At 43.9% G+C, this 12,566-nt stretch overlaps 1 protein-coding gene across 13 annotated transcripts in view; it reads right to left on the bottom strand.

The window, feature by feature from the left end:
• LOC126364990 (peripheral plasma membrane protein CASK) overlaps positions 1 to 12,566 on the bottom strand; it is a 1,315,013-nt gene that overhangs the window by 231,922 nt on the left and 1,070,525 nt on the right. The window lies entirely within an intron of this gene.

Raw genomic sequence — 12,566 nt, 5'->3', positions numbered from 1 at the left:
TATCGCGAGCGGTCTCCTTAACTATCTCACTTATCCGTGCACGCTTCTAAAACTGATCCAAACCTCCATTTGCCACAGTGTTGACCCCTCATCATTTGGGTCGGATCATAAATTGTTACTGGACAATGATGAAAAAGAAAATGGGCCACTGCCTTTTCGAAAGGTCGATAACAGCATCTTCCCCCCCCCCCCCCTCCCCCAAGTGGTTAACGGAAACCATGGAAAATCTAAGTCTCTATGACTTAACGAGAATTTGAACCCTGTTGTTTCCGAATATGAGTCCACTGACGCAACTACTCTGCCATTTCACTCGATGCGGAGTTTGCAACAATAGTGAAGTTTTACGATTATATGGAATTTGATGGAAAGTTCTGTGCGAGCTTAAATGAGGGTAGAGCATCGCCTAGTGGTCTCAATCATCTCTGCCACTATGTCCAGAACCAGTACTTAGCCTTACAGACATTATAAGGCAACTTCTGCTTCGCATTATAATGTTGAGCTCGACGTGTCAAAAACTCTCCTTTATACATGCGTAGCTTCCCCTTAAGTTCTGCCAACACTATGAGGTAGTCCACACGGCTTTTTCGGTAATCAAACACGTGAAATATGACATTTGGTACTCTATTATTTTCGAAACTGAAAATGCTCTGCTATGTGAGGCAGAATGCGTAAAAGTGTCTTTTGTTTGTTAAAAAATGGACACTGAAGCTCCATACAATGTACGCTTGTGTGATGAGAACTTTCCACCGCCAGAAAGCATATCACTTTACGCATTTGGTTTAACAAAGCGAACGATGTCATATGTAGAATGCCCGCACCTCTATGCCCTAAAGCCAAAACAGTGGGAGGAAGGGGGGGGGGGGGGGAAACAAGATTGCAATTTTGTTCCAGCATTTGTCGAAACTGTCGGATGCAGCACATCAAAGTGGGTAAGGGAGGGCGAGTGGACAAGCGAGCACTAATTTCCCTCCCCCTCCCCCCTCCGCTGTTCCCATTTCATTCGTCCACGCTCGACCGCAATACGAACAAACTGTGCGCCGGTGCCCAGAGGTCGTAGCAGAATGAACTGCCGATGACCAGCGAGATAACTTGCAGCCGTACCTCCCCCCCCACCTCACATCGCCACTTGAGATCGGTGCTTACAATACACCAGAAGAGACTTGTTCATTAAAAGCGACCTGGAACACCACTACTAATGTTTAAACAGGTAAGGGCAATCGACTGGCATCTACAAAACAATATCTTGTCCCAGGTTAATAAAGACAAACGTGGTGTACCACGACATCGGTGGCGTTACATGCGGGTAAACAATTCGATTCCTGAGTGTGAAACCAATTTTCAAAACTAAACTTCTGCCTAAGGAGAGGAGTGGTGATTGCGTACAATTTTCGTTCACGCAGTCCCCTGGAACTATTTCCACACTTTTCAGCTGATTTCTATTAATAATAAGTGGATTTTTTTCTCCTCTAGAGGAAATAGAACAGAGTTTTCACATACGCCTTGGTGCAAAATACTTAAGTCTTATACACACGTGTCTAGGGAAACGTTTGCAATAGTCCGTGGTTTCTCTATTATGTTCCCCCTTTCTCGCACATCTACTCTTCTTGTTTTTATCTAATTGTGACATGGCGTGTATAGCTTAGAATGGTATAAACGCCATTATCACATTACCCTTGCTTCGATCGATCCATTCAGAAAGGGTAAACATCATAGTCGAACAAATTTAGACAAAAACCGCCTAATTTACAAAATTGGTAATATTCCAAAGATATGATGTTCGAAATTAATTTTAAGTTTATATTTCGTAGTGTATAGTGTTGGTCAACCATTTTGAAGCGATAGCATTGAACTACGACAATTTCCTAGACGTGCTCACGAAATAACTAGCGTCCGTATCTGAAAGTGTTTCTGGTGAGCCTCCCGTCGGATGGAAATGTTAATCTCGGCTACTCAGCGTCATTACTCGAGGTCAATGGGTCATATATGAACAACCGATATCACCCAAAAAAACACAACACTTTTCTGTACATACATGAGCATCACAGCCTTCCCCACGATACAGGCAAACGTCTGACACTTCGCGACAAGTTGGAGGAAGTCAACAGCATCTTACAAGCACTGTGATCTTTTCCAGGTTCGCTAATAGTTACCGACGCATATGGCATGTATATAAGACTGATTCGTCTAATAATAGCTTTAAAATGTTGCAACATGAGGACTTGATGAAAATCCTTGTTACCTCATTTTATGAGAAACCAGGAACAGATCAATAGAATTAAACAACGCACCTAAGTGAGACAGCAGCCAGCTAGTTCATTCTTCCCTTTCTGTAGAGATCCTTGTTACCGGCAACGGGCGTCCAAGATGCTGGAGTGCTTCCAGGGAAACTCCGTTCCCGTCCCTGTTGACCGAGATCGCAACGGAAAAGGTAATGCAGACAGCGCAAGCGGAAGCAGGCCAACAGTTGCTCGGTCCCGAGGGACAGCAGTTACTCGCAGGAGCGAAATCCCGGGCATTATTCCGATCCCTGTACATCCCGGCCAACTCGCCCTCCCCACTTCCTCCTCTAAAACACACACACACACACACACACACACACACACACACACACATAATGTTCACGATGCTCAGAGTTGTGGCACTGCAACGATAGTAGTGTGCCGCGAGGTAAAGCTTCGTATCCAAATTCAAGAGAACCGTGCCACGATTGGTCTGTCTGGTCATCTCTTCCCTCTGTGACAGTGGTAAACTTATTGACATATGCGATTTTTCCCGCACATCTTTCTTCTACTAACACTTTAGCGATAACAGGATACAATGTCTTCTGCTCGATGTACCATGCGTGTATTTAACTGTCAAGGAAGTTTATACTGTATTTATTCATTCATTTTTTGTTTATTAAGCATTTATTTGCCTGCTCAGAACAGCGTCTTTGGTTGCCATTATTCATGAAACAACATACTTGTCAGTCACTTCTTTTCAAAGATAGGACTTTTATTGTACGACATCTAATAGGTCAAGACAGAAAATTAAAGGACAGAAACCACATAATAATAATAATAATATCAATTTCAGCAAGAGCATATCAACGAAAAACACAAACCACGAATGTTCGAAAGCATTTATCTTGTACCCAGTTTGTGGCTCATGTTTTCATCGTCAGACTATAGTTATCTACGACCATAGCCTGTTGATGAACAGCTTTGGAAACAAATTGCAGCCGAATTCAGCATCAGAAACAGTCACGTGGTGAAAGTAATGTTTCCCAGCAGACTTGTAAATTGCTTACAAGCCTTAAAACTAAACTCTGAATCAGAGTTAAAGAAAGGCGCGCGCGGGGGAGGGGGGGGGGGGGGTGGAGGAGGAGGAGGAGGAGGAGGAGGAGGTCAAAACTGTGCTATAGCTAAAACGAAATCTACGGCGATGGTAACTAAGGGATAACTTACTTCAATATATTACACATTATATGGCTGTTTCTAATGTCTCTAGTCATATAGCCCAATGTAATTTGCGTTTTCAGTTTCTAAAGTGCTCACAACTGTTGACTCATTCAAAATACTATATCAAGAGAATGGAAATGTAACCAGGGGCGAAAGATGGCCTCACCCCTGCCTATAATAATGTGGCTGAAAACTATCGTGACGCCTGTGACCTGAATTGAATTCAGTAGATCTCGTGCAAACGCTTGCCTCCTTAGGCACCCACTACCGTTCATACATTAACTTACTTAAAACACTTTCCTTGAACACTGCAGTCCCTATTTCGAAGTCGGCAGAAGTTTGAGACTTCAGACCGCTAGTGTTCTGTGTTGGCCCCGTCACCCACAGCAGTCTGACACTACAGTTTTGCAATACTGTTGTTACTCCGTCGAGAAGGCCGTAAACGCGCTGTATCGCTTGTCTCGGAGGCATTAATTTCTGTTCAGAAAGGCGAAAACTTCCATTCGAAGATTGGCTGCAACAGTATAAAATTCCTTACGTGCGATGTACCTTTATTCCGCAATTTCTTGTTCCAGCCGTAAAATAGTTGCAGATTTATTTCACAAAAATTTGCTATCCTGGCGCGAAACAAAGCAAAAGTTACACTTAAAGTTGGCGCCTTCATCGCGATGAGTAACGAAGTTATGAAAACGTGTAGATCTCAGTTTCAAGAGTTTTAGTCACTGTTCGTTTAGGTGGAAAGAGACTATAACAATCACCAACAAGTAGAAAGTCATTTGAAGCGAAAGATTTGGGCTCCTCGCCCTCCGTAAAGCACTGTGCGGCGCCGCGGAGGTGCTTCGTGAGACTTGACTTGCAGTCACACAAGCACCTTTTACAAAATTTTCTAACACGTTACGGGAGCAAAGGGTGGTGCAATGTATTTCCACAGTTACAAGGAGCGAACTATCGGATGCACACACTTGAACAGTAGGTTTCCGTATCGGTGAGAGGCGACGGCAGACGTATAATATGCCCATCGTTTATCGGTAGAGCGAGGGCAGACGTTTAATATGGCAAATTTCCTATCTTGTTAACATCTGCCATTCGAGAACACGTCCCTCATCAGCTTGAACGAAGCCACGATAGTAAGTGCGATGGTTTGTCTCGCGTAGTTTCGGAAGTATCCGTACAGTGTCAGTGTAGCACTTCGTTCCTAAAAAACAAGTCCGAGAGACAGTAACTACTATCTTCTCTTTAAACATAATGTAGATACACATAATAGTAGGTATTGCTAATTAGAGAAAGGAATGGGTAGCAGACAACGAATCTATTCATGGGAAATAACTGATTAAAATGTCTTATCCTTGGAGTATCAATCTGTGATCTGCTAATTAAATGTAATAACTGCAACAGTATCCGTACTTCGCAGAACATAACAACATTAAATAACGAAAACTTCCCCAATGTTCTGCAACATTATATTTATTTGGTCACGAATCGCTTTTCGCAGACACGTATAACATGACGTGCGACCCCCTCAGACATTATTTTTACAAGAGGTAAAAGATGCACATATCATGACATGGATAGTGTTTACACAGAAAAACATTACATTGTTCATATGGACATCCTATTTCCCCTCTCTGAAATTAAGTTTTAGTTACAAATAGTAGATTAAAATCGTAAGTTCAACTTCATTTTTCATCAGTTTTTAAACGTATCTTCACATAAAAATTTCAAGTTACTTTTTCTTTTTTTTTTTTCTTTTTGTTAATGTGACATCCTGTGTGACCAAAAACGCATTCCTTTCCTACGTGAACATTCTGCATGTATCTCTTCTATCTTGTGTATAAATAATATATATTAGTCGCAAATCATATGATCTACGTTTGCGGCATTCAGGCGTCACTTGAAGATGGTCTAAGAAGCGAAAAACTGGTTCGTGAGCAAATAAATACAATTTTGCAGAAAATCAGGAAGTGTTTCCTATTTAACATAGTAACATTTGTAAAGTGCTAGAACAGCTGGTCATATTAGTGTATGTCCCGCACTTACAATTTCGCCCCATTAAGTGCGACATAGATGAACATTTATTTAAATTAATACTAATGTAGCAAATAGGTGTTGGAAAGCTGCTTCGAAAGTCTTGGTGCGTTATAGAGGGTGCCACGTTGACCTTTTGGTGGAGGGATACCAGGACTCTTGTCAGTGGCGCCAATGCCCGTCTGCTGCTTTAGGCAGTATGTATAACAGTGTGCCGTGCTTGCCCTTGGTTTGGGCAGGGGTGGGGGACCTGTTGAACAGAAAAAAATTGAACGTGGAAGCTATAGAGCCACCACCGTCTCGTTTTCAAAATGTCAGTTACGCAGTGGTACTTGGTACGTCTCCATCGAGACCACTGTGCCAACAAGTGAGCGGTTTTTCCACGAGTCGAGCCCGCTCGCTATTACTTCCCCTTGCTGCATACTGAATCGTTTCCACTCTGGTTACACCCTTGATAAAGTGCTCCTTGGGATGTCTAGCTTTTGTAGAACAATGTGTCGTTTCTTGGTTGTCTGTATAAAAGGGGCGTACGTGCGTGTGCGTGGATTGGACTGCACAGTGCTGACCTGAATCCTACAGAACACCTTTGGGATGTTTTGGAACGCCGACTTCGTGAGAGGCCTCAGCGACCGACATCGATATCTCTCCTCAGTGCAGCACTCCGTGAAGAATGGGCTGCCATTTCCCAAGAAACCTTCCAGTGCCTGATTGAACGTATGTCTGCGAGAGTGGAAGCTGTTATCAAGGCTAAGGGTGGGCCAACACCATATTGAATTCCAGCATTACTGATGGAGGGGGCGACGAACTTGTAAGTCATTTTCAGCCAGGTGTCTGGATACTTTGGATCACATAGTGTATATCCTTGCCAAGCAGATATAATTGCTTCCAGATGCCCACGGAATTCTGGTTATTTTGTTTGCTGCTATTACAAAAATAAACTTCGAGCATTCGAATGACCCGCCTGTCCCCAACAAGAGCGAAATTACTCCTAATCTTTCGTCGACAGCAATTTATCGCTGCCTAATGTACTTTCTTCTCTATTCTATTACGTATCCACATAAATAACGTTTTGTACTATGCAGGGCTAAACTGAAAATATTTTACGAAATCTTACGGGAAAGTGGTGCTGGTATCAATCAGTAAATTAACATGCGACAATTACCTCCTCTTTTTCAGCCATTTTGGAACCAGTTTCCTCTTTTTCGTTGTTCTCTGATGTTACAGCTAATATAATTGCGGCACACGCTTTCTTTCGTGTGTTCGACTTCTTAGCCTTTTAACATAATGTTGCTAACTGAAAAAATTGTCAATCATATTTATGGTTTGTGCATTGCTTCAATACAATGAACACTAGGCAATCTATTATTGTCAATAAAAACTGAAAGTGCGCAGGTCGCTTGAGTTTGCTGTGTTTACTATGCTTCTCGATGGTGGCGCTCTCGTACAGTATTTAACAGGCTTTAGAACTTTTAACAGTGATATCATCGAAACACCGAGAAGTGCCCATCGTACTAAAATAGCAGTTGTTACATCTAAGTATTTTCTACAACTGTGCAAAAACGAAGCCAAATTAGCGACGTTGCTATACTAGTTTTAAGGTTTCTCGTCATATAACAGTCGCTCATCTCAAAACCATATCATATGATTCGACTTTTTTAGGGACCCTTTTTGCTCGACTAATTAGTTTCTCTGTAATGAACGGAGCAAAAAGAAAGAAAGGAAGATAATTCCACAAAAAACGGTCATCTTGTGAGACACATGGCAACTTTATCAGTATTCAGTACACGAAAGTGAGCTTAAAAATTTAACTTCCGTTGCCCAGAAGACATCTAACGTCTCAGTAAGGTATCTGATTTTTGACTTTTTTTGAGAAACAGATCTACTTTCTCTCTAAACCACAGCAAGAAAGTACAGTAAATGGTGTTTGTTCATTAAACGTATTAATGTAGGTAAAATTATGTCTCGGTTCCTCAAGCTGCTCTGTCGAAATTTGGAAAAGCAATAAAAGCAACACCTGAAGTAAAGGTTCTGTTTTATCCAGCTGACGAAATTTACACAGCTAAGTTGGACATCAACAGTAACAGGCACGTAGAATGCACGATAGTAGCTAAACCAGGACATCTTAATGCCGCTACAGTCTTCTTTGAGACGGAGGAAAAACCGTTGTTTAGCGAAACTATGGCGAAGGCTGCGAGAAGCAAAGGACGCCTTGGTTATGCGTTATGCACGGCCTAATGCATACGGTATGTGCTCACATGTATCCTGCGAATAAACATTTCAAGGAGGCACTGCGAACCTTGTTTTTTCGCCCTCAATTTGCCCTAATTTCGCCGGGCACTATAGAACAGAGATTGGGAGCACGAAAGACCACCAAACCTCGCTACTAAAACCTGTTTTTTTCTAACGTAATCCTTATCTTCGACTGAAACAGGCAAAGCACAGTAGCTAGTTATCATTTCACAGTACATCGCAAATCTTTACGAAGCTCCCAGAAATGATAGTGGTTACGTGCTTAAGCGAGCATAAAACAGAGAATAATGCAACAAAAACCAACGACATTTGCAAGACAAGTCTAAACGCTTATGCTGAAATTCGGGCGGTTAACGGACCGTGACAGTAGCTTCGTTAAGTGACGCGAGAGAGCCAGGAACTTCTGCAGCAGAGAACATGTACCTCATCTGGCTCTCACCTATACTCTCGGTTTCATGAAGGCGACAACAACACAACCGTAAAATGCGTGCCGGAAGGTACTCTTCATATGTGATATTTTAAAATGTCTTCCAGTTCCATTCGCGGATCAATTTGATAAAAATGACCGCTTACATGTTCTGTACAAAATTTGATTAATCCAGATACCAAGAAAATCAATAACTGTTTTAATCTTTCAAATGGAATTTTTGCACACGATATTCCATTAGTAAATGAATCATCTGCGGCTTCATAGAATGAACATTACTCCAAAATACAATTACTTTTTCTTAGGTAGATCACTTGCAACAGGTTCTGGAGGGACGAAACGTATTATAACATTGACGAATATCGCTCTTAGCAAAAAGTAAACCACAGATCTATGTATCAGCATCAAAGTAATTTTCTGTTGCAGCCTCAAAGGCGTACGTCCATCCTTCTCAGTATGGACGTGGAAATTCGTTTAAAGGGCCTAATAGCACTAATGAAGTCATCGGAAATTCAGATGAAGCGCACTGCATATTTCTACCTGCAACTGAGTTCTTACCTAATGCGAAAGATGGTTTTAGCAGCTAGGAAGGCAAGTACGTATAGAAATTTGAGTAAGTAAACAGCGATTAGAGTTTCTTCAGTACACGCATGTAAGTCTAGATGCAGCCCGATCACACGAAGTGTAAGCTTGCATGTACGACGGCGCATTTTGCAATTAGCTGGGTAAAAGTGTTCCCAGGGCGTCTTCGTTCCTTTTTCTTTTGTATTATTTCTGTGGAGAGAAAAATAATATTAGGCGCAAAAAGTTAAAAAATTAGTCTTGCATTATTCATTTGCCCTGAATACATGAATATCTCAGATTACTTGATTCCGAAGATACACAGCACAGTGTGCCCCCATTGCCATACACCCCTTCGCCTTGTCGGGGTGTACGGAAGTCTTTATGGAGAGTATACAGCTCAATGCGGTTGCTAAAATCGTAACACATTACAAAAACAAGGAAGAGTGTTAAATATGGGAATGGGAAAATCGTGACTGAGGATCCTCTCTCTCTCTCTCTCTCTCTCTCTCTCTCTCTCTCTCTCTCTCTCTCTCTCTCTCTCTCTCTCTGTGTGTGTGTGTGTGTGTGTGTGTGTGTGCTTTCAGCACAGTCTCCATTAAGCTGTACACACTTGGGATGTGGTAACTTCTGGAGGGCCTCCTCGAACCACTTTCTTGGAGTCTGTCGCGCCCACAAATAATGTCCACGTAAGGATTTCTTCACAGCCCCGAATAGGTGGTGATAGAAAGGGGCCAAGTCAGGAGAATACGGTGGGTGTGGCAGTACCCGGAACATCATATCGGCGATCACAGCCTTGTTTGTCCGACTTGTATGGAGAGCAGCTTAGTCACGTTGCAGGTGCACTTCTTCCGCCTATTTTCTTGACCGTTTCTTTTCCGTTCCACGCTCCGAAGAGTCTTCATATAAGCCTTGCTGTTAGTAATTTTCCCTGGTTGCAGCCAGCCAATCAATAATGAGGATTCCACCTTTGCCATAAAACACTGTGGCCATATGTTTTCCCGCAGAAAGCGCTGTACCGAACCTTTCGGCGCAGAGCTGTCTGTGTTGGATGGACTTATCTCTGGCTCATGGTAGTGGAGCCAAACTTCGTCGTCAGTCATGAGTCTGGACATGAAACTTTCTGGATCCTGGTGTGGCACTTAATATTACAGCATGGTCCTTACGCTGTTGTGTTTGCGCTGCATTCAGAGATTTGGGAACCCAACTGGCGGATACCTTCTCAAGTTTAAGGTGTTCATGCACCACACGGTGCAGAATGCTTCTGGTAAGTCATGTCCCCTCCCCCGTTCCGTGAACGATATGCATATGTTCTCACGAATATGGTTTTCCAGTCTTGAAATGTTGACTGGGTTTACCACAGTCACTCTCCTTCCAGTATTGGTTCCTTTCTCCGTTGACATGCGGCCATTTTTCCAGCCATTCACCGAGCTGTATACGTGTTTTTTTTTTGACGGTTTACATTCTCCACACACACTCACCAGTCGCCTTTGAATACTTGCAGCGTTTACACCCTCCTTCCACAGAAACCAAGTTGTCCAGCGCTGTTCTTGTTGCTCACATTTGACATTGCTCGCTCACTTAGTGATAACAGTTGGGAAAATGGGCTGCACTGTGAGCAAGCATCTCACTTCTACAGCGTGGGGCAAATAAGAGTGGCCCGTAGAACAGAGTTCCAGGATATACCGAAACGCAGCAGAGAAAAGAAATTACTGTACTAACCTGTCTCTAGGAGATGTTGAAAATGACCCTCTTTCATCTTTGGCACTTATGGGCCCTGGTGAGAAAGTTGCTGAAGGCGGACAGAAGGTGGACTGTTGGAATTGGTGCAGCCTCATCCGAAATGATGTGCTGCAGTTCTTGAAGACTAGGAGGATTGTAGTGATACAACTTGGATTTGAGGGCTCCCCACGCAAAGTAGTCGCACACTGACAGATCAGGTGACTGGGGTGGCCAGCTAGGGCGGCGACCAGACTGATCTCTGCTAACAACTCTGTCAGGCATGAAGATTGTGTAAATGTGCTCCAACGTTCGGCCGGCTGTATGAGCAGTTGCTCCATCCAGTTGGTAGTAATTGTAGATACTTTCCTCCTCTGTTGAAGCTGCCACGAATAATTTCAAAATGTTGATAATGAAACGCGCCCAAGTCTGCGTCTGATTAAAGAAAATGAGACCACGATGCGGCGTGCAGATAATGAAAAGCAAACCCCAACCTTCTGATCATGGAATGATGCTTCGTGGAAGTTATGCGGATTCTCCGCTGCTCAGAATATGTGATTCTGAGAGCTGACAAAACCGCTCGGTGAAACCAGGCTTCATCAGACATAAAGAACAGATCCATGTACAAGCCAGCTGAGTGAGCAGCCGCTCACAAAGCTGAAGGCGCTGAGGAGCATCTGCTGGTGTTAATGCACGAACAACAGACACTCGCGACGCATGCACGTGCACGTCCAGGTGCCGTATTAGTCCACATGGTCGACGTGATATTTTGGCCTCTCGTGACAGGCGTCGGCTTAATTTGCGACGACCCTGAAGCATTTTCTGGTGAACTGCACCCACATTTTGTGGTATGCGGGCAAGTTTCTGAATGTGTTTTGACTTTTTGAAAACAGAACTTGTCTGACGCCATTTTCGGACTAAGCTGGCACTTTGACGCCATTAAACTTCTCAGCAAACAACTGACCGACCACACAGTTTCCACGACTTAGCTTCACGGAAGTTTCCACAGCAAACACCCGCTGCTCCACTTTGCACTCCTGCACTCACAGTGACGCTATGAACCGGTGTGGATCACATGGCGAGGGGGTACGCGGTGTGTGCCTCAAGGGGTGTGGTTACATGCATACATTCACGTCCAATCGTATCCACTCGTCCGGACCACTTCTATTTGGTTCAAATGGCTCTGAACACTATGGGACTTAACATCTGTGGTCATCAGTCCCCTAGAACTTACAACTACTTAAACGTAACAAACCTAAGGACATCACACACATCCATGCCCGAGGCAGGATTCGAACCTGCGACCGTAGCGGTCACGCGGTTCCAGACTGAAGCGCCTAGAACCGCACGGCCACACCTGCCGGCCCACTTGTATTTGCCCCACCCTTTAGCACTGTGCTGCTACCTTTTGATAGACCAAAGTACTACATACTTCCAACTGTGATGACGCGTCAGATGGAGTACCACGAATTATGAGAATAAATGAAGTGTAAATCGATATGGAACGCCCCTAGTAATAATCGGAACACAACCGTGTCCACAGACGTACGACGAACGCACGAGTTGCTTGGCGGACAGCAGCCGCCTAGCTTGCAGCCCTAAGGAAGCCGTAAAGTGAGGCAGAAAGACGTGACACGGAGCGTCGCTCGTTAGGCGAGGCTGGAACGGCAGCAGCTGCTCGTTACAGGAGACACGAGGCCCTGTCCATCGTCCGGGCACCGTGCCAGGCACTTGCAGCGGGACCCGGCTCAGCACCGACGCCTCCAGCACGCCGGCGTTGCTACACGGCCGTCCGTCACGTATGCGGTCACGGGGTACACGGTAGGCAGCTATCAGCGCCCGCACCGAGGCTGACCACGGCCAGCACATACATCATTGCACAACACCACATCTTGGAGACAGCCTCGGTAAATGAGGCATTCTTTTCTCTGGTGACAGTGGAGATTTTTAAAGACACGAGTGAGGAAGTAGACCTTCTTACCGTGGTTTCATTTTTTATCGTGCATAGTAGAAACACGCCACTGGTTTCATACACTACTGGCCATTAAAATTGCTAAACCAAGAAGAAATACAGATGATAAACGGGTATTCATTGGACAAATATATTATACCGGAACTGACATGTGATTACATTTTCATGTTAT

Source organism: Schistocerca gregaria, chromosome 1, assembly GCF_023897955.1.
Source record: "Schistocerca gregaria isolate iqSchGreg1 chromosome 1, iqSchGreg1.2, whole genome shotgun sequence".
NCBI classification, from domain to species: Eukaryota; Metazoa; Arthropoda; class Insecta; order Orthoptera; family Acrididae; genus Schistocerca; species Schistocerca gregaria.
The sequence above is the reverse complement of the archived record's forward strand: the minus strand, read 5'-3'. Positions and strand labels throughout refer to the sequence as shown.